General features: G+C 40.0%; 1 protein-coding gene across 3 annotated transcripts in view; it reads right to left on the bottom strand.

The window, feature by feature from the left end:
* The window catches only part of TRAPPC9 (trafficking protein particle complex subunit 9), a 455,571-nt gene that overhangs the window by 131,268 nt on the left and 298,640 nt on the right, over positions 1-25,663 (bottom strand). The gene's annotated exons all lie outside the window — the stretch shown is intronic.

The following is a 25,663-nucleotide window of genomic DNA, read 5'->3' as shown; positions in this document are numbered from 1 at the left end:
ACGTGGACAGAAAAAGCAGCTCTATTTTAGGTTGCTGGAAGGAGGCCATCAGTCACTATGAACACTTTACAGCTGGTGTACATTGCAGGGGCTGTTGACCAAATGAACCTTTAAAGGAGAGCAATTTTAAGCCTACTAAAACTCAAGACACATGCCAACTCATGAGGAAAAAAAAATCTTGGGAATTAAGGAGAAAAAAGCTCTGTTAAATCACAGAACTCCTTGCTCAACATGTGCAAGAATTCCTCCTACAGCCGCAAGAATGTGGAGAATCCCATGGAAAGGCAACTCGAATTTTGTCCATTTAGAAGGTGCTAATGAGCTCAATCCATTCTAAATACATAGACTAAAGGGAGTTAGGGCTGTTGGTTTTGCTTGGGGGTTTTTCTAACTTCTTGGATGCTAATTTCAGGTGATATTTTACCTGAATTGTCTGGTGGCCAAATGTGTCATGAAAGATATTCAAGACTAAGGAGAGGAGCAAAGGAATTCCAGGCTCAGGTGAATATTTCATTTTGGGGTAGGAAATACACTGAGGAGTTCAAACTTATGAAACAGAAAAGAATTGGTCCATATTTTCCCATGTTTTTTCTTAAATAGTGACAAAGGCCCTGCAGTAGTGGGACAACCACAACTTTTCTTACAAGAAGCCCTAACATACAGAATTTTCCTTTTTCCTTTGGCTTTAAATTACATTCCTTTGCATCTCATAAAAATTCATGGTCCACATCGCTGAAAAGCAAAGCTGTAACAATAGAAAGTAGGTATTGCAGGGGAAACAAAGGAAAATTGTTACTGAATTTACAGAAATTCAGTATAATGTATTACCACTACCTTTTGCAATTCTCTAGACAGATTCCTACAGAGCTGTCAACAGAAGCTTCTGCTCAGGAGATCTCATTTGTTTTGAAAATGATCTCTCTTTATCTGAGTAGCATCTGATTTCTGGGCTACAATTTAAAATAGAATATAATAAAGAAAGTTACTCAATTCCAACACCTCCAAAGATCAAGGGAACAGAAAAAAGCAAACAAACAAGAACAGTTGAGCAGCCAGTTTCATTTACTTTCATATTTTCAGAAACCAAATTAGTGTTTTAATATTCCAGGGGCAAACTACAGTAGTGGAGCTGTCAGGTTTCACGACACCATCCGAAGCTGTTCCTCCTCTCAATTCTGTGTATTAAACATCCCATCTGCTCTGGGTCTGATCCAGCAAAACTAACCTGCATCCTTCAAATATCCTTTAAATGCTGCATGCTGGAGTTTTAGGAACTTTATGAGTATAATGTGTGTTCTGCTGTTCGTACTCAGTGAATGGTTTGCTCATATTTCAGTGTTTAGCAGTTTTTGTGCCCCCTAAATCCTGCCCTCAGACCCATTTAGGAATAATATGGAGCATTCCAGGTTTCCCAGAAACAAATTCCATAGTGAAATTTTATCTGAGACAATAAACATTCCCGAAATTACTTTAGTGCACAAAGCAACCATTTAAGTAGAGTTCTTCAAATGGTATCACCTTTTGGTATTAGCAATCTCATCTCATTTATAGTTTATATGCACAGTGCTTCCACACTCCCTTCAACATTTAAATATTTATATACCAGTACTGCTCTGGGAGGGAACACACGCCAGTGGCTGTTAGCAGGATGTAAAGCAACATTTGGATTGGTAGTTAGTGCAAACCTTGCTTGACTTCTTAATAACTATAAAGATTTCATCACCATGCCACCCTAAAGCACACTGCATGGCTGGAGCTGTTCCAGTGCTGTATTCTGCAACTCACAGAGCTGGGAAAAAAAAAACCCAAAAAACCAACCCTAAACCAAACTTGGTTCCTTAATACAGGAAGTAATTAAGGCAGAATACAGCTGAGCAAATGTAGCTGAGTTTCAGCAGTTTCACACCTCCCTCTGCTCCCCTCAAGGATGATGGGGGACACAGACTTCCTGACCCAGACAACAACACAGGTCAAGCAACTCAAACCTTGCCAGAGCCTTCTGCTACACTTGCAGCATTAAAGGCAGCCTCATACAACTGGATAAGTTATGAACCACCACACAGGGTGACATGAATATTGTCCTTACTGATTCTGTTTGAATACATCTTCCTTTCACCAAATATCACCTGAGATAATTTGAAAAATACATATAATTTTTCTTGGATGTTTATACAAACAAATGAAGAGTCTCTCTAATGAATGCAAGGTTACGATTTACTTTCTCCTATACTACTCAAATCACAAACCCTGTTTTGAATGGAATAAATTTGTTGATTTGCTAGTTCATTTCCACAGCCTATAGCGCCTTTCTTCTACTAACCCTGCTTTGCACCTCTGATGCCAAATGATAGGTTGGTTTTGAGGAGTTTTTTAGTGGTTTTTTGCTGCTGGCTAGAAATGGAAAGGGAAATAGTGGTGTGTCATAATGTGCCTTCATCAAAGAGTAAAATGTGATGTTAACCCTTTATGTAAACTCTAGGCAGGCCAGGAAGTCAGAAATTACAAGCATGGTCTTCCCTCTTTTATGGATTTCATGGAGCCATGCAGATCAGTGGGAAAATATCAGGCAGGAACATTTATCATTTCTGCAAAGATAATCTGAGATTTCAGGTTCTTCTGTACCAAGTGAAGTGACTTTGCTGCTGTTCATGGTACAAAGAGGCCAAACACCAACCCAGCAGTTTGGCTTAAATTAAATTCAACAGGGAAGTTGCTCAGATTTATGTTTCCTTGCAGAGTCTGTCCATGATTCACAGACATTACCACCAACAGGTAACATTATATCTTCTTCTTCTCTGACCTCTTGTACTTCCCAGGCCATATAATTTCATTTATTTCTCCTATTGAAACTCCAGTCCCTTGAGTTGGGACACGAATCTCCCCAACAGGATTTCTGGAGATAAAGTTTATGGTCTCCTCTTTCTAAGGGGTCACAAATAAATCTCTCCTGAAAGAGATTGAGTTTCAGCTTTCTAAAGGAGCTCTAATGGCCTCAAACACTAAATTTGTATAAAGAAATAAAGCCTGACCAGGCAGGTAAGAGCCATGGCAAGTCTCACAGACACTGGGTTAAACTCCTTTCCTCCCCAAACAGCACATCCTCACAGCTCCTATTATTCCCTTTAAAAATTACAAATTGTATGATTTATGATTGCAGAACCAGAAGAACTGCTGGAGAGATCTTTACATATATAGATATAGATACTGTATTCCATATTGCCCTTCTCATTTTCTCCTGGAGGAAATGGAAGGCAGGGATGGCAGGGGTGATTCCTCACCAGCTACTCTGGTTCTTTTCTTTGCCTCTTCTATCAGCAAAAAGCTGAAATAAGCCACTGTGGCACAGGGTTAATGGCTCAAAATGGACTGATGCCTTTGATTTTCTGGCTTTGCCTCCTGAAACATCCACTGGCAAAACACACTTTCCTGAGAGGGCTCAGCAAAAAGACTGTTTTTCCCCCAAAGTAAGTGCCTTTCCAGGTATAATTCAGAAATGCAAAAACACACTGTGGAGCCAAATCATAAGCTAGAAATAATGATTTCACTGTTTCAAAGACAGTTAGGAATTTCCCTCTAAATGAGAAGAACCAGCAACCAGGAGTGCCAGGAAAACTAATGGAGGCTCTGAAGACCCAAAGTTGAACAGCAGAAGCAAAACTTCCTCCACAATGGTCCCTCAAAGAGCTGATTTACTTTTTTAAGGACATGAGCACCATGTACAAGGCTATAAATGAAGCTATTTGCTGCACCTAATAGCATTAATAAATGTAATAAAATACAATAGATGATATACTATGCTATAATAAATAAAGCACAAATTCAAGAGGGTGGGAAACTGTTTGACAAACTTAATAACATCTTGCTTGGTTCAGAGTAGTGTGAGGAAGAACCACATTGTCATCACTTCCACAGGGAAATTTCCTGCATGGCAAAATACCAAAGCAGAATCTAAACCGGGAATGTCTATTTTGGGACCCTGTGGGAACAGGAGACGAAAAATCCAGAATCTTTACCTCTATATTAATTCTTTCTTAGTTTTCTTTCCCCTCAGTCCTAATGTTGTTTTTATGCAACCATTTGCATTTATTAGATTGTAATTTATTTCATATCAAAAGGAAAATAAACATCTGAACGCCTTGTACTGGAAGAGAAAACCAATATGACAAAGAAAATTACTAATATGATAAAAAATTTATATCTAACCAAGGCAGAATATCAATCCTGCTGCTTCTGGCTCACATTCAATCTTATGAAGAGGCGGAATGAAAATTTTTAAAAATATATTAATAAGTAATGCCAGCCCTGTTAAAAGCAGGATGCCAGGGCAAAAGGAGCCTAAGCAAAAGCACACTGAAGAATTTGTAGATGCAGGAAGGGTAAGGGAATAAATATCAATTTTTTCCCTATCTACTTTCACCAATGGAAGTACTAATGGACCAAAAGGAGTCAAGAATAGCAAGTCCTTGGATATTTCTTTATTACATTCATAGCCAGTGACAATCAGGTGCCTTAACTTGGTCTCATTGTGACTGGCAAATGGTCACCACCAGCTGACAAGAAAAGCAGAGAGAGAGCCAGGAGAAATCTCTCACCTCCCCAGGTTTCAGTGGCTCCAGAATCACTCCCATCACTGAGGATCCCTTCTGTGCCTTGTTGGTGTTCACAGCTCTGCTCCACCACCCCAGCACAGTTCAGGCACGCCACGAGCGCTGCTCCATTCTCAGAGCCAGCTCTGCAGTGTGCACACTGCTTCCAGGGCAATTGTGTTACACGATGCTCTAAAATAAATTCAATTATTAAACTGCACCACATGTCAGTCCCCTCCAGCTGGAAGCACAGCATACACTTACTTTGGTAAAAAAATCAAAACCTGCTGGAGGAAATAGTATTGGATGGACTGAAAAGCCTCATTCTCTGCTGTGGGATGGGGTGATTCTGTGATTATAAGTTTGGGTAAACTTCCACCTCCTCTCTGAGCACTTGTTCGATTTCTCTCTCATTTCACTCTCCCACCTGCAAAATGTTTGCCTGGGTAAGTTCTCAGCTCTGCTGTTAAAATTACCTTCCTAGTCTGATAGTCTGGAAATATCCTTCCCTTCCTCCCAAGCTATTACTGTACAGAGTCATCCCCTCCACCCAACATGTCCCCTCTAAACAGCACGTGCCTGTTCTTGGCTCTTGATCCTTGCTTTGTATCTTGGATTTTATTCCCTCTTCTGGCCCTTTGCTCCTTCTTGAAGCCACCAAGCCCTCAACCTTTATTTTCTCCTCACTTCTGTTCTTATTGTCTCTCTTTTATCCTCCTTCAGTTTTCCACAAATGGAGCTGAAGAGTATCTACTGCTGCAAGGTTTTCCATAAAAAGACTTTTCATTACAGGAAAAGCTCAGCAATTTCCAGACAAATTGTATATAAACAAATATAAAAATCTGAAACACTTAACGTGTTACAATCTTAAACCCAGTGCTTTATAACAAGAAAAAATTTGGATACTTAAAACTATACTTTTCTTTGTGCAGAAATGATTACCTGCATAAGTTTTACAATTTCCTTTGGGGTTTATAAGGATACATAGTATGATATTAAGGAACACTGGCAGCATGGATTGGCAATTTAAAAGCAAGTTCAGGTACTTTAAAGTCTGTAACACACACACACACTCTCTGGTATTCATCTTTTACAACCACCTGTTGGTTGCATCCAAATAGTTTTTTCTTAATTTCTGAATTTGCCTTTATGTTTAAATTGTTAAAAATATAAAAAGGAACACTTGAGAGACCAGGAACATAGACTGCCACTGCTTGATGTGGGAGTTTGAAGGGGGAGAAGTCAAAATTTTCCAAAAATACCAGTCCCTGTTCACTCCCTACCTGTACTCCTCTGGTTATGAAACAAATACTCCATGGAAGAGAGGAATTCCCAGTGCTATTTCCCAAAAGAATCTCCCAGGAAGGTTCACAGCTCTGGATACCACGTGGGATTTGGCAAATACAATAAGGCTGCTCAAGTGGGAAACAGAAAATGCAGAGGAGACAAGAAAGAGCTTTTACAAGGGGAGAAGCTCCTGACGAGCTGAGATCAGAAATCCAGTCTGCAGAACTGAATCAAAGAGGCAAATACAGGCTCTAAGCTAGAGAGAAATGCATTGTACAAGCTACACCTAAGACAAGAGCAGTAAAATAAAGATTATTGTAAAAACAAAAAAAAAACCCCAGAAAAGGTGCCCCACAGAGAACATGGAGAAGAAAAAAAGCTGTGCATTATAAGGCTTCCAGATGAGATATCCTATTAAATATTAAAGTAAGCCCATTATTCCCTTCTGGCTGCTAAGAAATACACAGAACATTGTAGATACAATATCACCCACCAATTTAGGGTGAAGAGGCTGGAAATAAAAAACAAGCAACACTTTTAGAAATTCAGTCCCTTAAAATTATGAAAGATTTCTCAGAACTGGAAGAAAAGGATAAAGAAGAAATACATAAAACCCAGAACTGGCTACCAGCATGGCTATGATGAAAAGCACCCTTAATTGATAAAGCTTTCAATCTTAAAACTCAGGTACTGAATGTATCTGACAAAAATCTCATTATCCCTGGAATTTAAACACAGAGAGATCTAAAAGTTTACAAAGAAAATAGGGGAGACAGAAACAGCAAAAGACAAGGTAAAGAAAACAGTGGGATGCTAAGTTTAAGGGAAAAATGACGCCACTCAGTTCATTAGGAATAGCAAGAAATATCTGAAAAATAGTTCAGAACAAACAGTACAAGTTTTTGGACATGTTTTATAAAGGATTATGTGGAACAGATGCATCTTCACATAAAAGACAACCAACCCTGCTATGGATTGACACCACCTTCAGTAAAAACAACAAGGTGAGAGGATAAGGCTGGATAATCCAGTTATACATGAGCTCATATCTGAATTTCACATGCTTTAAAAGAGCTTAAAAAATTTATTAGTAAGTTTATTTTATAAAATCTAGCAAGTAAAAACACTTCCTTCTCCCACGACTAAGGACAGTTGTACACAGGAACTGGAACAACAGTTTGTTATATAAATCTGTTGATAAAAATGTTGATGCAGAAATGCTTACTAAAATGCCAACAGCTATACTAATTGGATTTATGCACTTAGAAAAGGATTTATGGTAAACAAAAAAACCCCACAACTGCAGGTAATCATAGGAGCTCCTCTAGGCTGCCTTAAAATATGCATTAAAAATCACTCCTTGTGATACAGGCACTGAAAACTACAAGTGGTTTTCAAAGACTAATTAGATAAATCAGTCTGAGAAAGCTCAGCATGACCTAATAAACACAAAGCTGTGGATCCAACCTCTGGCTCAGAAAGCGCCCAGGATGCAGTTTTCCAAAACTAGAAGGGCACTCATTTGGTAAAGGGTTGCTCTAGACCTGACATTTTATTCCCTAAAAGAGCCTTAAAGCTACTGGCCACTGTCAGAAGAGGGATGCTGGGCTGGGGGCACCTCTGGTCTCAATGAAACAGCTTTTGGTGTGGCTGCTCTTTCTACACCCCAACAAGCTGAAGAGAAGAATTGAAGTACTCTAAGAAAATGTTTATTTTTCAGTGTAACTTATGGGCCCCTGTTTCTGATTTCTATGAAGGCCTTACACCTGCTGGATGGAAACACAGGAGGGTCAGGGTGAGACTTTGTGGTATGTGACATCCCACAAGCCCAGACACAGGGGATGCTACTGAGAAGTTCAGCAGTAAAATGCAGGAAAGGCCTTGTTATTTATAGGTAGGCACCAGACAGAGAACAAAAGGGGAAAAAGAGCATCTCAGGTCTGAAAAATTCAGATCACTCTGTCTGGAAAATAAATGAAACCCCAGTTATTTTTCAATATGCCTTCACTTCCCTGCCTAAATATGAAAAATTGTGATCTTCTCCTATTAAATGGGAGTTTTAAGGGTGGTATGATCTGACTCTTTGGGGTCCAAACCTACCTGGTAAAGTATAAGAAATCTTACTAAGAAAAATATACAATATCCCATTTTTCCAGTGTTTTCCAAAGAAAAATGATAAATAAATATGAAAGAGACCTCTGCTGACCCCCTTTTGAGGGACTGAAATGCTCAGACCAATGCTTATGTTTACTTGCTTCTAGACTACAAACTTTTCAAATGCAGAAGGGATGAGCTTCTTCTCTTTCTGAAAGCTTTCTGTCCTCTAAGAAATCCTCAGAGCTAAAAGCAGGCCTCAGTTCCATCTCTCAGAGCAGCCAACTTCCCAGTCTCTGTTGCAAAGACTGAAATGCAGCCCTGCTCTGTGTTTTAAGGCACTTCAGGAAACATCCAAACGTGCTCAGGGTTTAAATGTGTTTGTTACCCAACACAAAATGTATCAAGAGTAAAGCAAGGCATAAAAGCTATCATTTGTCTCCCACACAAACATTTGCCTCTAACCATGTGACCTTGCAATCTCTCCTGTTCAGCCTCAAACTGTCTACACTGAAAAACATGGACGTTTTCTATTTCTTCCCCAAAACTCACTATTGTCTTAAATATATCTGCAGATGAAGAACTCCATATTTTTCCTTTTTGTATTTTCTCCTGCTGAACTTCCAGCATCAGGTGACAGCTTCCAACAACAGCTGAGCCTCTAAATTTTAGGAATAAATAATTTCTTTGGTTTGGGTAAGCTCTCTACAAGAGGTAATCCTTTTGGGTTAGACCAGCTACCATGGCTGGCTGCCTCAGGCATCCAAAGCTCTTCCTCACATCCCAAAGTAAAACAGAGCAGTGATAATGATCCCATGAGTTAAAGATTGGCCTCATATTGAAAGGGATTGAGAGAGCAGATTCTACCAGGGTTCCAGAAAGTGATGAATCCTCTGTAGGGACATTTTCACCATTGGATTGGGAAGGTCTCAGGGAAGCCAATGAAGTGATCCTGTATAGAGTGGCAGCAGACATTTTCTTAAGCTGCTGTCTTGCCATGATGCAAATCTAGGACCTCTGTTTCTCAAGAAAACAACTGAAAGGGCTTCTTTTGGCCTAAAATAAGAAAGTAAATCTAGCAGATTTTCCCAATTGGATTTTGTACCCCAATGAGGAATAACTGAGTGACTTCCAAATTACTGCTGCCAAAATGGGAAGCCATCTGAGATGGCCTGATGAGATGGAGGACACTGAGTGAGCATTAGCCCCTGACATAAAGGACGTACATCAGAAAGAAGTGACAGTGACACACAAGATTAACTTGCAGATTAGCTGTGTCCAGTTATGGTATTTCCTTTTTGCTTTTATTTGTGCTGCAGACAATCTTTATTTTACTCAAATCTGCCACATGCCACCAGGCAGAAAGAAATGTGCTGTACTCATCGCTTAACACTACAGGATATTTTCATGTAAGCCACAAACACATTTGGATACAGGACTGATGAACTCCACTCTAAAGATTGTCCTGGGTTCTTCCAATCCCATCCCACAGCCATGTGCTGAAAAGCAACCTAAATCCACCCTGGATTGGTGCCTCTGCTGTGACAGCCAAGATCTGGAAGTTACTGCACTGCCTATGGCAAAGCAGAGCTCTCTCCTACGGCACCCAAGCAGGAACCTTGTCCACACAAAAAACCCACATCCCCCCAACAGAAACATTTTGACAAATACCATCTACACAGCACAAATGTGTGATTTCAGGGGTTTCCTCCAGGCGTTGGATGAGTCAGCTAACAGATTCTTTTTTGGTGGGAACTTAATTCTGTTCTAGGCCCTCTCCACCAGACACCACAGTCAATCTTCATGACCACTGGGTGCTGGCAAATGTGTTCAGTCTAGACTTACATATAAAAATCTGCCTGCAGAGCTACTGGGCATAAAAACACATTGCTGTTAATTAAGACAATGAAAACAGGGCAGATTTTGTATTTAAATAAATTTTTGGAAAGAAAAAAAAAAGGGTAAGGGATATTCTAACTTTACTGCATTTTCTAGTCATTACTGTTTATTCGGTGACATAAAAGAGCTTGACTTCTACACCTGGATATTCATACAGCAGTTGAAGGAGTCACCAGCAGGGACTTCCTAATTGCAATGAGAATTTCTCAACCTGTAGGATAGGAGGGACCATTTCAGATCCACACCTTGCCTTGTCCCAGTCCAGGAGTTCCACTAATAATTAGACATTGTCAGACATATTTTGCTGTCATTAATGAAACAAAGTGTAGATGAACCCCTTGAATGTGGGTTCCCCCAGGAATTTGTATCCAAACTGATGGGACACACAAGTCGGAGAAAAGGAATAGCAAGGATGAGACATCATTAAACAAACTGTATCCTTCAAGGCACGGCACTGACATCAACATTGCTCCTAAAAATTGAACTCTGTCACTTACAAACAAAACAGAGGACTCCATTTTGTAAAAAGGTGCTCAATGGTATTTAAAATTTAAAACAGTTTGACTGCAGCACACACAAGACTGGTCACACCAGGCACCCAAGATGTCACCCAAGTGAGGGCAGCTGTGGAAAGCTGAACTTGCTTGCCAAATTTGATAGGGAGGAGCTCAATCCTGGCCAATGTGTTCTCTTCTCCCACCAGAAAAGTTTCAGAATCTCTCTGTATACCCAGTACAACACTGCTTTGTTTTCACATCAAACCCTTAAAAGGGTGTGAGAGCTGTGGTGCTCGAAGCTTGTTTTGAGCTAATTCAAAGGACCCAAGAGAAAAGGCTGCAGAGATGAAAAACTCTGCAGTCATTTTCAACCAGCTGTGAGATCTGGCAATTGATTAGAAACCTTAGAGGAATATCGATGACTGACACAGGAAATAAGAGAAGACAACTTTAAAAAAATTGGAATTTCAGAACATATTAAAAACAAACAGCTTTTTCTTCTACTTTTAAGCTGGAGGCCTAGAGGTGACTCTTCAGAACAACACACTTACAGAGAAATAAAGTTTTGTATTTTTATATGACGTTAAAATAGATCTAAGATTGAAAGTCTACAAAATTGAAAGGCAACATATGGCTCTTTTAAACTGTTATTAGCCTAATTCAGCTTTATCATTAGCTCAACTAAGAGGTTAACACATTACATATTTCAACTTAGCCAGTCATATCTGCTACAGGCATGCTGAACAAACATCATATAAATCACAGAACCTGACAAGACTTAATAGGAAAAGCTGCTAAACTGACCTATAAATATAACATATTACAATGCATCAGTTGGTGTTGCCACTTTCTTGGAAACAGTGGAAGAGTTGGGATAGTTGTCTAATACCCTCGTACAAGTTTCTTTACATTACTATAGGATGAATATTCAAAAACTTAAACCCAGGGAACTAATCCCACATTCATTGTTTTACACCTGAGTTATTCTTCAATAATATGTTGAAATTTACAGCAAGACTCCAACACCTTCCCCTGTTCTCTGATCTGTCTGAAGCAACAGTTCACCTCTTTGAAAAGTCCATTTACAGTTATTCTAAAATCACTTTTTTGAAATCCCGCAGTTCTGCAAACCAAATTTGCTTTGAATTTCATTCCTTCTTTGCTGGGGGAGGCAGAATTTAATATTCATAATCCGTGCTCCTGTAAGGGAGTATTTGCAATTCTTCTGATACATGTTACTGGGTTAATCATATTTTCTTTCTTGAAATGTATCTTTTGTTCCTACAAAGGTAATGAAGGAGAGTTACTCATCTCCATAATGAATCTTGAATTTTAATTAAACCTATTAACTGAACATGTCAAATGTTTGTCACTTTCAAAGCAGCATAAAAATTGCACTTAGTAATAAATGTTACTTATTCCCATATTGCCCTGGGTTATATTGTAGCCACAGTATCTATAACAAGATCCTTATGCTATTTTATTCGATATTAATATGATTTATTATAACAATGTATTTTATTCACTCCTCTGTACCACCAGCAGCACAAGGATAAATTGTGTTGTAGAACATGCTGGTATGTTCTGTACAGTACACCCTGAAATAAATGAGTCTGCAATGACACTGACACACTTTCCCTTATCTCCCTTAACTTTGCATAACACGCTCAAAATACACTATTTATGCATCTCCTATTCTACAACGAGTCTAGTCAAATGAACAATCCACATGAATAAACATAAGGATGTAAGAAAGGGTTTGAAAGATCAGAGAACAAATTAGCAGGGCTGGGATATCCTTTGCCATGTTACCTGAATATCTAATAAAAGTACATGGTATGAAGGACACTGGAGACGAGAAGCAGACTCTGCTTGGGAAAGTCTTCCTAGCCCAACAGCCTTATGGCTTTCCATGCCAGGAATCCATACTGCCATGATTGCACATCAATTCTGCTCTCCTCTAAAAGCTGCTGCTCCCTGATCAACCCAGGATCTAAAATGGATCTGAAGCTGAACCTGTGTTATCATCTCCTCATGGAGCATCTCCAGCAGCAAAGATCCCACCAGTGCCACCAACACCAGTTAATTAACACATCCCACAGTTCTTAATGCCTCCAAACGATCTGCAGACATCCAAATTATCACCAAATACTTACTCTGGGGATAAGAAATGGATTCCTCGGATACAACAGGATCTGAGGGCTGAAGAATCGCTGGCCATGCCCTCACATTCCAAACAGCTTTGCCTTTGCTAAAGGAAATATATCATGTTAATGAATTATTCACTTAACTGCCTCCTGTATTTCCTTACATCCGTTTTTTCCTTGGAAACATGGCAAGAACACCAACAGTGGTTTTAAAGTGAGATGTCCTGATGGATGCAGTGCAGGTAACTGCATCAAAGGGAACAGAAGAGGTGTTTCCAACAATGCAGCAGAGCCCTTTCAGAAAGGATACAAAGCCTCATGATGGTGATGCACAGGCATTAGCTGGCTGTCCTTGGTGAACTGCCTTCTAGGGTCCCAGGAAATAAAAGCAGAGAAACCACTTTGCCACACAACTCAGCAAAAAAACTACATAGAAAACAGAGCCATGAGCAAGCTTTGAAGAGTTGCATAAAGCTCCTTTCAAGATAACTCCTTTCTAGGTAAAACTGGGCAAAATCAGGTTGTTTTATTATTATTGTTATTATTATTATGACTACTCATATTATCTGATAATTCCAGCTGAAATAAACAGAGTCAGCTCTCTGCACATGAATATGCAAGTGTGACAATGTAATTTTAGTTTTCATTACTATTATTCTGTAGGGCAGGAGAACAAAGCACATTAACATTGAGATATTTGGGTATTAGAAATCAGTGCTTTCACTCCTGTTTTGATGTGTTTGGTGGAAATGTAAATATGGAAGTGTTTTAATCAAGGAGGGGGGATGATATGGAGTATTCCCTGTAGGTACAAGAAAAATAAAAATTAACTGCCCTCATAGTGGGCTTTAGGTTGTAGCATAAAGCACCCTGGTTTACTCTGTTGAAACATAACTCAAACAACAAACAAGACTCTTTACCTGGACTCCCAGGCAAAAAACCATCACATGAACCATCTCTTTTATACAACTTTTGTCAGTCAACATCACCTCAGTCTTCTGAAGGGCTGGAATACAGAAACACTAAACATCGGAGACACCACCATAATTCACAATCTTAATGGATATATTCTTGTTCCATTACACCAAATACTGATTTGCTCTGTATTATTACAAATATTATGGAAGCTGTTTGACACTGATCTTCTTTGCATGCTGGTAATCAAAAAGAAAGAAGTATAATGACCAAATCTATAAAGAGAAACATTTTTTTTTGCAATCAGATAATTGCCAGAGCAAAGTATGATGATGCTAAAGTTGTAGAGATAAGGACAATCATGGATGTTCATATAGAGAAAAAAAAATCCATCCAAACCCCTTCTTCTCCTGATTAACCAAGTGCTAAAGCCAAGGTGGCTACATGGAAACCCTTGGAATGATTTGGAATTTCAGTGACATCCACAACTTGAAGAATTACAATAGGATGCATGAATAGCCCTTAGAAAGAGACTGAAACTATAGAATTAGGGAAAAAATACACAGGCAATGCCTTATATTTAAATGAGATTACAGTAAATGAAAAGATAACAAGAGTTTATTTAACACTAAAACCAGATGAGCATGGATGAGGACAGAAATAAGTTTTGGCCAAAGGGAGAAATCAGCCTCAGGCTGGCAAAACTGAGATTTCCTCTGCATTTTCAAATGCACCATGAACTCCCTGGTTCAGGCTCCAAGTAGTGGAAATGACAGAGGACAGACCTGCAGTTGTTGTGGCAAAATACTCTGAAGGGACTCCAACAGGAGACACTGCTGGAGACCAGGGGAGGTGGGAGGGAGAGGAGGAACCAGACAACTTCTGCCAGATGCCTTGGGGAGCCTTTCTCGCTCGCTCCAAGTGACAGTCACACATCCTCAGCAGAGGCACATTACACATCTATTTCCATGGATCTCAAAATGATCAACTCCAACCTGTATCCTTACATAAGTGCTTTGCTTCCTTGTTCTCCAACATTTCCAAAACTTCCTCTAGGAGGTTGTGTGAGCTGGTCTGGAGACTCCTCAAATGACTTTTTCTCAGTTATTTAACCAAGCTGACTGTGGTCTTCTGTGGCCAACCCAGCATACACATAATTTCACAGAATCATAAAATGGTCTGTGCTGAAAGGGACCTTTGAGATAATAAAGGTCCAACCCCTTACCCTGGGCAGGGACACCTTCCACTATCCCAGGTTGCTCCAAGCCCTGTCCAGCCTGGCCTTGAACACTCTCAGAGATGGGGCAGCCACAGCTCCTCTGGGCAACCTGTGCCAGGGCCTCCCCACCCTCAAAGGGAAGAAAGCCTTCCTAATATCCAGTCTAAACCCTGCCCTCTGTCAGTCTGAAGCCATTCCCTTTGTCCCATCGCTCCATGCCCTTGTCCAAGTCCCTCTCCAGCTCCTTTAGGTACTGGAAGGTGTCCTCAGAGCCTCCTCCAGGCTGAGCCCCAACTCTCTGGGTCTTTCACAGTAGAGGTGCTCCAGCCCTCTGAGCATCCTCGTGGCCTCCTCTGGACTTGCTACCTGTTGGTCAGTGTCCTTTTCATGATGGAGGCCCTCGAGCTGGACACTGTGCTCCAAGTGGGATCTACTGATACATAATAGATACAAAACACCTTTTCAGCATCCTAACAACACACAAAATACTGCTCTGAGTAATCATCACACGGATAAGATTCTATTGACTTTTAACAAATGTCTTATGCAAAATTTGAACACTTCTACAGCAGTAACAACCCAGGACGGTCTTTGGAAACTCCATCCAGGCTGCCAATCAATGCTGTTGGGCACTCAAATCAGACTAGACAAAGCAGGATGATCCTCCAATTAAAAAAAAAGGGCCAAAATTTGGCTACATTTTTGTTACAGATAATCAACATGCAACAGTTGTTGCAACTTCTTGCAGCTGATAGGTTTAATTAGCCATTGTCTAATACAGAGCCAAAACTATTTCAATCATCTGTCTTAATTATTTACAAAATTTAAAAAGTACTCTGATCACAGAAAAAAAGAAGTTACAAGAAGCACTCATTCCCAAACCAACTAGAGTGGTGAAGGAAAAGCCCTCAACTCTTGCAGGAAGAATGACTTTTTAAAGTCAAGAACAATAGTTTAAACATGGAAATAGATCAGAGTAACTTCCCAGGATTTGTTCTCTGTGTCCAAACATAGACTGCTTGAAATTTGTAATTATACTTTATAGCCACACAACTGATTTAGGAAATTTAGACCAGTCTGTCTGGAAACATTTGGAGAAAAGCAGATAAAGAGATAAAATCTACAGTTACAGCCAAAAAGGAAGAAATTATTTTCTGATCACTGTGCACATGAAGTTCTCAACTGAAATACATGTAATTACATTAAATTCATTCATATTAAAAAAAAATCAAAAGCTAGAAAGATTAGATGACTAGAGTCTCTTACTAAAGATACAAATTCAGAGCAGTGTAAAACTTCTAGGAACAGAGATTTCCCCACACGTCCATGCAAGCCAAAGTGTGGAGAAGCACATCTGTTCCAGATGGACTGACAGAAAGGATGTAGAGAAAATGTTACAGATCCTCCAGCCTTATACAAACACAAACCTGTATTGCTTCTCTTCCCCTTCCTCTTAAATATTCATTTACAGTAGGCAAACAAACACTCTGTATACTAAAAGATGCTTGTTTCATTTTTTTTTTACAGAAGACACTGAGCAAGGATGCTACAATGATGATTCACTTCAAGAGAGGCAGATGGATGTTTTTGGTCTGATGATCTGATGTTGCACCACATACCAATGCTGATTAACTATTACTACTTAGCATATGAAAAAACAAAGTCCAGAAGCACACCCCATTCACTACTTTGCTAGTTCACATGTTCTTTAAATAAGTATTTAAAAATGCTGCATCCTATTAGTGATGGATACAAAAAAAGCAATCATCAATTTACAAGCCTAATTATGTTTAATCTTCTAGAAATGACATGAGGGGTAGAATTAAGAAACCTTTTTCCTCCATGCACCAAACCATGTAGAAGGAATCTAAACCCAAAGAAAGCTGCCCCTTACTGATCTACCTTGTAAAACAACAGGTAATACATACATACATTCATACATGTACCAGAAATTATCTTGAAACTGTTTCTCCTCTCCCTTTTCTTTTTCTTCACAATGAAACTTTTCTGTTCTACACTAACATCAAAAGGTTTGGGTTGGAAGGGACCTTTAAGGTCAACTATATCCAAAGTTACTGCCATGGGCATGGAAACATCTGTTATGATCAAATTTCCCCAATATCCACAGAATTACCTGTGTGTAGTTCACACCTCAGCTCGTGTAGGGTTGTACAGACATGTGGAGCTTTTTCTGCTGCTTGTGCCAGTCTGAATTTCTGCAGTGTGCACATGCATCCCACTGGCTGACAGGGAACAGTGCAAATGTGGGGTGTCTGCCTGCACACTCAGGGGCTTTTCTTTCTGGCAATGAAGGCAGAGATGAGACAGAAGTGGGAATTTTAAGTAACAATAATAAAAGAAAAGCCTTTTGGTAAGAATATAATCAGATGAGCTATATTCTTCAAGAAACTATTAAACCTGAAGGATTAAAAAGTGTGAAATATGGATATATTTCTTTGGCACGAATCAATTTGTGCTTTGCAGTAGCTTTAAGTTAATGAACTGTCTCACTTTCAACTTACACCATTCTACCCAGACAAGCTGATGTACATTTTGAGCTTCAGTTGGTTTAGAGGACAAAAGGAGCCACAGAGTGTTACCATGATCCTTTAATGGGGACAGGGGGAAAGCCACATTCAGGAAACCACAGAAACACAAAATAGTTTGGATTGGAAGAGACCTTCAAGATCATCGAGTTCCAACCCCTGCCATGGGCAGGGACACCTTCCACCATCCCAGGTTGCCCAAAACCCCATCCAGCCTGGCCCTGAACACTTCCAAGGATGGGGCAGCCACAGCTTCTCTGAGCAACCTGAGGGCCTCACCACCCTCACAGTAAAGAATTTCATCCCAATATCCAATCATCCCTTGACTGAATATTGGATATTGATTGGTACCCTCTTTCAGTTTAAAGCCATTCCCTTTGTCCTATCACTCCATGCCCTTGTCCAAAGTCCCTCTCCAGCTCTCTTGGAGCCCCTTTAGGGACTAGCAAGGAAGTCCAAGGTCTCCCTGGAGCCTTCTCCTCTTCAGACGGAGCAGACCCAACTCTCTCAGGCTGTCTCTGTAGCAGAGGTGCTCAAACACTCTCATGAACTTTGTGGCCTCCTCTGGGCCTGCACCAACATTTTGGGGACCCCAGGGCTGGATGGTATCCATGTAAACAGAGCTCTGTGATTAGGGTTCACAGTCCTGCCTCCAGAGGTACTTTAATTTATAGATTTTTATGGTTTCTGCCTCATGAGCTCACTAACATTTTAAATGTGTGCCTCGTGGTTTGGGAGCCTTGAACAACACAAGTCCCACAGGCCTTGAAAATACAGGATCAGCCCTGAAGGACCAAGTGCTTCCCACTCCTTTTGTGGCCCCCTACATAAATGGTATTTTGAATACTTAATTCCCTGCATATCAAGCTGATGTGGGGAGCAGGAGCCCCTTCTGAAGATGACTCAGCACAGCTTTCCAGGGAAAGGTGTTCTGATATTGTAGAGCGATGACAGGAGCACCAAGTGTGGGCACAGAGGTATTCACATCATATACAAGGGAAAAAAGTGAAGCATCGAGAACAAGATTAAATGAATAGATTAGACAGACAGCAGAGTCTATTTTTAAAGTTCCAATAATAACCACCTATGAGAAAACAAAATAATAGTGCTTTAGGAGATCAGCCTTAACATCAGCTGCCCAGTGTGCTCCTCAGCATTAGGGACACAGACAACATAGAAGGAGAATATAAAAGCTATTTTGGTCACAGTTTTATGTACTTTAAGTTCTTGCTTTTTCATACAATATAAACCATCCATTGACAATGTAATTCTGCTGCCATACCTTTCCCTATCAGAAAACTTTTGCTTGATATTTTTAAATTGATAATCCTGAGGAAGTTGCAGGACTGTTTGCCTGATTTGGGACGAGTTTGCAATGCACTGATTTGTAGCAGTGTGATTATAAGGAGACCACATCAAAATAAGAGGTGTAATCACTGAGCACACAGCAGCTACTCTTCCCATGGAGCAGTGCTATGGATGTAATCCAACTGCAAGTACAATCAAACACATGCACTCTAGTAGTTGTAGAGTCTGCAAGCCTAAAGGAGGGTCAAAATAAGATTTAAAAAAAAAAAGTCTTTCCACCCTAACTGCCAAATTCTGAACTCCCGTTTCTGCTCCTTGGAGACAAGCAGTAGTATTTCTGAGTTTGCAGAAGCAGCTCAAGAATGTGTGAAATATCAGACATGACTGGACAACATCCATGCAGCTCCATGCTGCACTCCAGTCTGCTGCCTCTTCCGTGCAGAGCAGAAGGGTTTTTGCAGAGCTGGAGGGCAGGTGATCCGTGCCAGGCCAAGTGCAAACCCCTCCCAGCCAAGCCACACGAGCCGAACGCATCACGAGCAGAACCGAGCGCTGAGCGCTGAGTGCCGCCTAAAGCTCTCTGCTCCTCTTCCAAATGGATTAATTTTTAAAGATAACTTGCTTCTCTTTTCCAGCAGGGAAAGAGTGGGGACAGACTTCCAAAAATAGGCTAGCCTGTCACAACTGCTAGCTGTCACACAGTGCCGAGATTGGAGCTGATCTCTTGGGGAGGCGGCTGAGAACAGAGGGGAGTAAGGAAGTCAGGAGAAAGAGTAATTTCTCTTTCCATAGCCCAGACAGAATGGAAATGAATAGGCAACCTGCAATCAATCACAAATAATACATAAGCCAAAAATCAGTCATCCTGAGTAAAAATACATAAACCTATCAGTTTACCAGCATTTATTAGCACAAGTGCTATATTCTGCAGCATCAAAAACGATGCCCAAATGTACTCTCTGGCCAAGGTCTCACCAGGAAAAAATACAAGATTATTGCCCATTTAAACAAATTGACCCAGCAAATTAAAGCAAAATGCTCTCTTTAAATTCAATTTTCAAAATGCTGTCCTAAAAAGGCTCCTGTCCACGTGGTCTCTGCAGTACATAGACACTGAAGTCACAAGATGACTAGAAAAAATGATTTTTAGACTTTTGTGAGATGAAACTCCATTCAGATTACACAAATTGAAAGCTTATTAAAATAATAATAATAAACTCACTTAAACCCAGGCAAAATTTGCCCAGTACTAAATATTTAAAGTTAAAAGAGAAGGTAGGAAAAAACTACAACTGCATCATTATTAAATGGATGAGAACATAATCTCATTCAAAGTGATCTTAGCTCTGTGCATTCATTTTATTAAGAGGTCTGAAAAGGAATATTTAAAAACAAAATCTTATTAAGAAATCCTTGCTGATGTTTTTTGCTTCCCTCTGCATGAAGAAAATGTATTTTTTTTCTGTAGAATCTTTGCCAATAACAGACAAATTTTTTTTCATTGCCTGGCTTAGTCACATGTTATTGTGGAACATTAAGTAAGCACTTAGTTGAGCCTCAACACCAGGTGTTTTCTGATGCATCTATGTAGGATGCTAATCTCAGCATCAGGACAAAAAAAATAAAAGACAACATAAAATTGGATATCATCACTAATTCATGAATTTAATTTCCCTTTTTAGGTCTAAAACACAGCCCACTTGTCTGCAGACAACAACAGACTTTTGTTGTGTAGAGTCATGAAACACTGATTTAATAAGACACAGATAGTGACCGAGGAAGATGATTTGATTTTCTGAATGATGCCCATACCCAGTGCCCCCAGAAATGACACAGCCATGATTTCAGGGGCTGGGTACAAACCCTGCCAGCGTGGGCTCTGCCTGACAGCCCCTTCCTTCTGTGTGCTCACCTCTTCATTTGTACTTCTGAATATCACTCTCACAAAACAGAACAGGCATGGTAGCTAAATTTTATTATTATTATACTTCTCGAATCCTATATAAAGCATTGCTCTGCTCCAGACAGAAATGTGCAGTACAAACACCAAATATTATAATTTTCCATGGATAAACCCTGGAATGCTCCTCCAGAGCTGCACACCAAGGGGCAGCTCCCATGCCCAGAGTCCAGGAAGGAAAAAAGAGCAACAGCTTCAATTCCTGCCCCTCAACAGAAGGTTCTTCTACTAAATGTCTATGATAACACATTAAAACAAGGTTGCTTTGATAGGGAACATGGATGAGTAAGGCCTGTGGCAATGCACACCATCATTACAGTCATCATAGATAACTGAGGGCTCTTACACAGGTGTATCACGGCTTTGTGCTCCCCTCCAAACTTCAATTATCAAAATAAAAGCCTACTTAAAGAAATAATACCCAGTGGCAATTTTTTTTTTTCTTAATGTCAGATATAAAATAAAATTAATTCCAGTAAACCACTCCTGAACTGAGAGTCTGGAAAACAGTACATAAAAAAATCCACAACACACCTTTTCAACGAGCCCTCGCCGGGAGCCCTTTATTCTCACCCAGAGTTTATGAGAGCTTTTTATGAGAGCTTTTGTGGGGCTCATCCCTGTCAGAGCAGACACAGCGATTACTGGCGGGGAGAGGGCTCTAATAACACACCTGGCACCTCGCTGTGAGCCAAAACACCACGGCAAAACATCAGCCACATCACAAGGCAGCCCAGAGAGCAGCAGAACAGCAGCGTCCTCTGGGACAGAAGGAGAAATCCATCTGCAACGAGGAGATGACTGGAGTCCCAAGGCAATGATTTTGTTATCTAAAAGTGGCTTTCAGAGTCAGACATTCTGCCCCAAGACCCGAGCAAAAGCAGTGTTTAGGTGGCTGCTTGGAGGTTTGTTGCAACAATTTTCAGATATTAACTCTCTTCTAGTACAAGTAGCTCAGGGAGAAGCAACAGATTTTATGTGTATGACTGGCTCTTTGATCATCTCCTAATGGAAAATTAGACCTAGCTTGGATCTTCTCTTTTTATGTTAAGGATGCCCATAAATTATTGGTGGGTTAATAGAAAGAAGGGGGAAAAAAGCCAAATACCTCTAATAATGTAGTTATAAAAGACCATGGCTTTAAAGCAACTGATTCTGCACAGAATAAGGCATCTAGAAACAATTAGTGCAATTTCTTCCCTAATCTGAATCTCCTCAAAGGTCCTTCTTTCAGGCAGATGGCAAGAAAAAAAATACTGAATGTACAACATGGCCATTTCTTAGTTATCTCCTGAAACACCTTGGCAGCCTCAAAAATTGGCACATGCCAAGACTTCAGCTCAGGGACTGACCCTCACTGAGAATATCCATCTTATACAGTCATCCTAACGAAGGAGCCAGTGTCAAGAAGCAAACTTTGCACTGGTGGGGAAAAACCTCTCAATGCCCCATTTCTGGGTGGAAGGGCAGGATAGGAAAGACAACTCTTGGGGGCACACAAAAAAATCCTCTTCCACTTATTTTCTCAAGTCAAATCTAAAGGTTTGCCAAATTGCTTGGACACTAACATGCATTTATCAAAGCAAAATACTGATTCAGTGCCCTCACTGGAACACAGTGATGGTTAATACTATTTGCCAATTATCTGCTCCTACCTTTCCATTACTGAGATAGCAATGCATGTATCACAAAGGGGTTTTGAGTGTGTGACAAAGAGTTTTGGCTACTGAAAAATAGTGCTGCACAATTTGCAAACCCAGAAGGTTATTTCAAGACAAAATTGCCATGAAACACTGTCATTTAAATAATGAATGGCTATGCTTGCTCGCTTGATTTCTTTCTTCTAAAATAATTTTTCTTGCTTTCTGTCAGTTGGCAACAAATACATCTTAACATTTGCATTTCAAGCAAGAAGAGAAACCCAGACAGTTGCTCCAAAAGGACTGGAAAATGTACTCTGAACTCTGGTATGAACAAAGTTATCAGAGCCATCCAAACTTAGCCATTTGCAGCTTGCCAGGAATTCAGAAGGAACCCCAACTTTGCTTAGAGGATTTGGAAGTTGCTCTTCCCTCCCATTTAAAAATGCTTTTTGGTCTCATCCCAGTCTGCAACATCCATTCAAACACTCAGATGAAAAAGGGAATTCTGCTCTCTCCCCATATCCACACAAAGAGATAGAAAATGTCCCTTGCATAATTTATGAGCAAAATGGCTCACGTAGGGTCAAGTTTGTAGTTGTTGCATTGGGATTTTTTTGGTGGTGCTGTTTTATCACCAGCAGTCACTGTGGAAATCACAGGTCAAGTATTCAAGAAAAAAATCCCCATCCAAGAATCACCAAATAGGTCCAACTCTCATTATTATTCAGCAATAAGCAAAAAAAATGGTCTCCATTGCTACCAGAGTTCCTGTTTGTAACAGTCTACCCTAAGCAAAAGAGAGATGTGGAAAGAAACCCTATTTCTGTTGCTTACACCATTAAAAAGAGCAGGGCAATTTTGGGCAACAGATTTTAGCCCTGTTAGTAAGAAAGAATATAAAACTAGAGCATTTGTTTGGGCAGAAGGGAAAATAAAATTAACATCCCCCACCAGGTTTTGTACAAATATTTGCCTATGAGATGCCTATGAAGCCAACTGGTCAAGCATTTCATCTGACAATTTGAGTTTGCAGCCTCATGGACACAAAGCATCTCCTTTGGAAGCCATCTCAGCTTTGTGCACTGTGGCATTTGTCAGAGGTCCCAGGCTGAAAGGCTGCAGCCTTGGCATGTTCTCCTCCTGCCTCAAATGGAATGGAGCACAAAACAAATCTTCCTAACCCTAAATTCCACCCCAAAGGCAGCCTCACCACCCTTTTGCTGCAGTGTCTTACCAAGTTAGCAGCAAAAGAAAACACAGTGTACAGACAACACGGCTCAGAATAGCCTTGGATTTTTTTACATCTAAGGTAATAATGATGCTAAATGGGATTATGTCACTGATTTGTCACCACAACATCAGAGGTCACCATATATAATCTACTGTGCATGTTGGCATTTAATTAATGGTGTGTGACATAAAGAACCTGATTGGGAACTGGACATAAGAGGTATACAAATGCACACACACGTGTGTAAATGCATTTAGAGAGACAATAAAGATCCCCACACACATTTCCACTCTCGACTTGCAGCTTACGTGCTGCTGTGTTTGGGTGGGATGCTTTTAAAAACTGTGTCATTTTATCTCTGCCTCTAAGACAGCTGCCTTGTGAGAAGAGAAAAAATATTCAAAGGGTTTAATTATTTTTTTTAATCTGTTCCTGAGCATTCAGCAATCCCTCAGTGAATTATTTTCACTGCATTCAAACAGGCAAAATAAATCCACCACAGGCTAACTCCTAACTCCCTCCCACCCACAAATAAATCCCAACTATTGCCCACTTCCAAACACAAAAGAATACTAAACAGCAACACCACAGACTTTCAGGTTAAGCTGAAAGGAAAAGAGATGCAACATTCAAAACTATTTTAAAACACAGGCAACATAAAAACCACAGAAGAAAGACACAGGATACAGAGCCACTCGTCGAAAAATATTTCACTGAGAAGTTCTATGAAAGATTAGAATTAAGGAAATGCAAGTGGGAGAAAACAAGAGATTTCTTATCCATATTATTTTAACTGGCACAATATTTTTGTTATATACAAATATATATATTAAGACTGGTGAACTTGTACAGGCAGAGGGTGGGTGAGATGACCTCCAGAAATTGTCATCTTTGGGACTGAAATTATTCTATGGAAAGGAAGTAATGCCTTTACAGGATGAACTGAGGGTGGTAAATCCCTGTGGAGAAAACATCTTCCTAGTTACTTGAATAATTTATAGCAGCATGGTGCAATGGTCACTCCTGGTAAAATTCTGCTGTATTCAAAGATTCCACAAATTCATAAGCTTTAATCATTTTATATATTAAACTCATGTTTCTGCATTAACACAGTCTTTCAGAATTAAAAAGGCTTTGACAGTAGCACATCAAGTGGATGGTTTCAATGGTTTTTCAAACACAGTACCAGGCAGAGACTCAAGTTACACAGCTTTGAGGGGAGAAAGTGAATTTAGAGGCAGCTATTTATTTCTTCCTTATATTCAATTTCATTTCAAAACATAACACTAGTTCTAAAGGATTATAAATGCAACAATTAAAAATTAATGCAAATTTTTGAGTCTTTAATGAAGAAATTAAGTCCCAAATCCATCTGCAGCCTCACACAATTGCCCTTTGCGTTTTTTATCCATAAAGATGCTCTAACTCAGAATGACTTTTGGCTACATTTTTTCTCAAAAACTAAAGTAAATACCAAGAGAAGCCGGTGACATTCAGAACAATCATCCCTGAGCTCAAAACACAAAGATAACAACCCCAAACAACAGTTATTAAAGAAAATAGGCAGAAAGCAGTCCTGTCATCAAAACCTGGAGGCCCAAGGCCATCATCACAGACAGCTACAGCACCCAGGAGGTGATAAAGGTGTGTATAAAACCTCTCACAGCTCTGAGTGTACCCAGCACCTCGACCTGGCCAGAGCCAAGCAGAAAATAAACCAAAGCTCAGTAATAAACCCTGCCTTATGCTACAAAATGTGGTGCAACTTTGTTCATGGGCATATTTATACATGCACACCCCATTAGGCAAAAAAATCCTTCCAGTTTCCGAGATGTCCTCTACCACTATTGCTCGTTGTCACAACATCTGCTCCCTTCTGACACGCTGTGTGTTCTTACTCCTGTGAAATAAACTCGTGGACAAGGACAGCCCAGATCCTAAACCAGTTTTTACCTGGCTAATGAGAAGCCTGGTAGAGCTCAGCCTGAACCCAAAATTTTCTTTGGGATGTTCTGTACACAGGTGCAGAACACAGATGCAGTGTTCAGCACCCTCTGTGTCAATGTATCAGGGTCCATTTTAGCTTAAAATAAACAGCTGCAGGCTCCCAAATCAACAACTCCAGCACAGCCTGGCAAACCTGGCTGTGCTGGAAATTTCAGATTTCAGTGATCAGGTTCTCATCTTAAAATACTCATTTCTGCTATGTTTTACTATGTGCAAGGATACTCCTAACGCTGAATACTTGGTAAACCAAGGATAGAAATTTCTTCCTTGTATTTTTCTCTGTGTGTGTTCAGATTTTCTGCATGCTGTGTGTAAGGATGGCTC

The sequence above is a fragment of the Prinia subflava genome, chromosome 1 (assembly GCF_021018805.1).
Source record: "Prinia subflava isolate CZ2003 ecotype Zambia chromosome 1, Cam_Psub_1.2, whole genome shotgun sequence".
NCBI lineage: Eukaryota > Metazoa > Chordata > Aves > Passeriformes > Cisticolidae > Prinia > Prinia subflava.
This window is presented reverse-complemented; position numbering and strand designations above follow the sequence as displayed.